The sequence below is a fragment of the Bubalus kerabau genome, chromosome 6 (genome assembly GCF_029407905.1).
Source record: "Bubalus kerabau isolate K-KA32 ecotype Philippines breed swamp buffalo chromosome 6, PCC_UOA_SB_1v2, whole genome shotgun sequence".
Lineage (NCBI taxonomy): Eukaryota > Metazoa > Chordata > Mammalia > Artiodactyla > Bovidae > Bubalus > Bubalus kerabau.
The window spans coordinates 18,268,379-18,272,460 of NC_073629.1; the positions used below are offsets into that span (position 1 = coordinate 18,268,379).

General features: G+C 40.7%; 1 long non-coding RNA gene across 1 annotated transcript; it reads left to right on the forward strand.

The window, feature by feature from the left end:
• Positions 1-1,180: 1,180 nt before the first annotated feature.
• On the forward strand, positions 1,181-2,687 carry LOC129656032 (uncharacterized). Its single transcript, XR_008716156.1, has 2 exons — positions 1,181-1,351; positions 2,087-2,687. It is a non-coding gene; the product is annotated as an uncharacterized LOC129656032 (long non-coding RNA).
• Positions 2,688-4,082: the final 1,395 nt, after the last annotated feature.

Sequence of the window (4,082 nt, forward strand, 5' to 3'; positions counted from 1 at the left end):
CTCATTATATTTCTCATAATTACACACCACATATGTCATAATATTAAAACGTTATTTTAAATTCACTTTAAACTAACTTTAAAATTTTTTAATTTAATATGTCATAGGCAATACTGTGCATGAAATGGCAGATATATATATACACACCCACACGTGCATGCAGGCTAAATCGCTTCCGTCCGGTCTGACTCTTTGTGACCCTATGGACTGTAGCCTGCCAGGCTCCTCTTTCCATGGGATTCTCCAGGTAAGGATACTAGACTGCAGTGATAACCATTTCCTTCTCCAGGAGATCTTCCCGACCCAGGGGTTGAACCTGTGTCTCTTATGTTTCCTGCATTAGCAGATGGGTTCTTTACCACTAGTATTACCAGGGAAGCCCATACTTCCCGAGAGAGAGAGAGTGAAAAGGGGAGAGAGATGATGAAGACTGGCAACTTCAAAATCTGCAGATCCAAAAACCCTGGTGGAAGTCCATCAAGCAGGGGAATTGTCTCTTACCTGCAGGAGGGTCAGATGTTGTTCTATTTAGGCTTTCGGTGGATTGTTTGAGGCTTATCCACCTTACAGAGGCAACCTCCTTTACTCAGTCCACTGATGAATATTAATCTCATTCAAAAACATTCTTAGAGTAACACCCAGAATAATATTTGACCAAATATCTGGGCATAGGAATCTGCTTGGTTGATGTTCATTATTTGAAGGAGCAAAGCAGTGAAAGGAGGACCCTAGATGTCACCACTTTACTGAATGTGTCTAAGTATCAAGATGGGAAGGTTGGTGAGATGATCTTCAACCTGCACTCAGTCAATTTAGAAGAAAGGAAACTTAGATTAGCAGGTCATGGATCAAGGGGAAAAGCACTGTAAGAACTTGAAGTAAAGAGAAAGGTGTCACCAAGTAGCTAGGCTCTTCGCAACCCACTATGTACTGCAAAATGGCAACCAGTTCAAGTGGAACAAGGCAAGCAGTTTTATAATTCACAGAACATGAAAGATATCAAAGGGTCTTCATCCCCGAACAAGAAAGAGAGGCTTTGATTACAAGTTAGAGAACTCCACAAATCCTTCCACTGCCCTAAACTGCTGTAACTGAGCGCTAAGGTAGGGACTATGAGTCATGAGAACATAATCCAGTGAAGAGATCGTGGAGTAGGACATTTCTTGATTTTGTAGTCCCTACCAAGTCAGTTATGGATGGATTTGCATTTTGGTTGGGAAATGATTGGATCAGCAAGTTTTGGCAGCTCCACTCCCCCCTGGGAGGGGCAGCAAGCCCCAATAAAGAGGCCCTCTGCTACACCACCACCATTCTCCTGCTACTCAACTCCCGATAGACTGTGGAGAACCTGGTGAGTCTGATTCTTCAGTTCTGCTTTGTTCTTGGGCTCCTGGATGTTGAACTTATGCTGGAGACAGCAAATTTCATGGGTTCAAAGTTATAATCATGGGTTTAATAGTACTTACTGGATGGGAACTTGGAATTTGGGCAAAATCGTATGCTGTATCTATTAGGTTTCTGGTACAGAGATTGAATTCTTCTATTGAAAAAGACATTAATAAGAAGTCTTTGACATTAATAGGTAAAGAAGAAAGTATTTTTTCCTTTATTGATATCATTTTGGTGTCCCTTTGTTGTGATTTCAGAGGCATTTATCCTAGAAAGTATGAGGCCCTTGTATCCTTCCTGGTGGCCCTTTGCTCTGTTATACAAGTCATACTGCTGGGACCTCATGAGAGATAATGAAGATAGGAATTGCTTGTGAGCTTGCCTAGGATTTTAGAACACGTGATGGCCTTTTTTGAAGATGTTGTTTTCATAAAACGAACCCAAAAGCCATTGCTTTGTTCTTTAAAAACCAAGATATTTCCTTTGGAAAAATTATATGAGAAAAGGGAAGGTTTTCTCTGGGCTGATGATACAATTTCCTAAAAGGGAGAGGGAAGCCAGAAACTCATTAAAAGGCATTAAAGAGATTAAAGCACATTCTTAGAGTCCAGATACTATCAGATGGTATTACACAATTTTTGCCATGTCCTTCTGTAGCAGTCACTTCTTGTGAACACTGTCATGTAATTTCTTTCAGATTCTAAGACTCCAGAAAGATGTCTCAGCAGCAGCAGCAGTGCAAGCAGCCCTGCCAGCCACCTCCAGTAGTGTGCCCACCCAAGTGCCCTGAGCCCTGCCCACCCAAGTGCCCTGAGCCATGCCCACCTCCAAAATGCCAAGAGAAATGCCCTCCTGTGCCACCTCCCCAACAATGCCAAAAGAAGTGCCCACCCAAGTGCAAGTAAAAGCTTCAGCTTTTATCTGGATCAGAAAAGGATAAAGACAGTAGACTCACCTAGCTCCACAGGTCCACCTTCATCTTCTCTTCAAAGCCTATCATGAATACAGAAGAAGCTTCTCCACCCTTCAGCCAGCAATATGCCTGTGGCGATTTCTGACAGCCAGAGGTTTCCTTCCTGAGGCTGCTACACCACTTCCCTCTGGGAGTACAGCTGAGCAAGCATCACAGCTCTTCAGAGGGAAGAGCAACAACTCTCCTCCCGGATGTCATCAGGGAATTCACTCACTGTCTTCTGTGTCTCTCCATCACCTGGGCAGGGGTTTCTACCAGCTGGGCAATTGTTACTTATCCTCCACTCCTGAATAAACTACAGTTCCTTTGTGTGATGTTAAAAAAATGTTTTCTTTCTTTTAAAACCTGCTTTTAGTAATACCATATCATCATCTTGGTTTGTTCCTATCTTTCTTTGATGCCAAGGTTTAGGCTCTCATAAACAGAGTTGTCTAAATTTTGAGTCATAGAAAAGATTATTTCTATATAATTTAAAATCCTACCCCATTTTCTTAATTATCACTTCTTGATTGATTTGAGGGACAATTTATGCAATTCCTCAGGATTTCAGTCCCTTTGCTAAAATGTGAGGAAAATCAAAATTACATTGCAAACTTGTCTGAGGCATAAAACTTACATGAACGTTGTAATTTACTTGGCACAATGCCAACTAAACAAACACATGAATAGCGCTTGGTGAAGCAGCAGATCAGCACTGTGCATCAGCACCTGTCACCATCAGCATCACCAGCACCACCAGGGCGACTACAGCAGCGAAGTGGTGCACACGTAGCTAGAAAGCAAGAAGCTTCTTAAACTCTATTACCCTTTCATATTCTGTTCTTTTCCTTTTATAATTTAACCTTATTTTAATGTGATAATACAGGCAAACATCCTTTGCAAATTAGTGAAATATTCTGCATAAAATTAAAGTAGTTCTGAAGACACGGGTAGTACAGGAGAATGGGAAATTAAAACAGTCCTTACCAGACAAGGTGCCACCTTATCTCCATGTGTAAAATCAGCTCCTCTTGATCGAAAAACTTATCAACCTCAAGGTTGTTTTATATTTTTTCACCTCTGCAATTACTTTCCTGATTGTTTTGACCCCACCTTTAAAGAACATTGAGGTCGCAATGTTTACTTAGATTTACAAAGTCACTGTTGCTAGGTAGCTTGTTTTCTAAGTGCTTAGCTTACTGGTCAATAAGCTGTGAAAAGGGATATGCTCTTTAAGCATTTTGGTCATAAGTGCCCAGCAACAGAAGAGTTAATTCAGATCATATGCACACAGACAAACATACAACAGGCACACGCAAGCACCAGTATTATTCTTAAAAACAGTGTTATTTTTAAAAGTTTTCACATTAAATCATATTGTGCCTAAATATATACAAAAGCAAGAGGATCTTTGTCTCCTACATTCTTCACTTACAAATCTAGAAGTAAATGACTCTAAGATAATAGAGCTGCAGATGGAAAAAGATTCCCAGATTCCTGCTCAATCCTCATCAGACTATGACATGTGTGAGAAATAAACACTGATATTTTGAACCTGTCTCTACTGTAGCTAGTGTAATTTGACCTGACACAGAAATCCGTTCTCTGAGGTGGGATGCTCCTGTAATAAATCTTAAAATTATGGCATTGACTTAGAGACAGGGGCTGGTTGGCAAGGTAACTGGTATTGGAACCCACAAATATGGTGATGCATGTTATTCAATGGCAAAACACTTGAAAT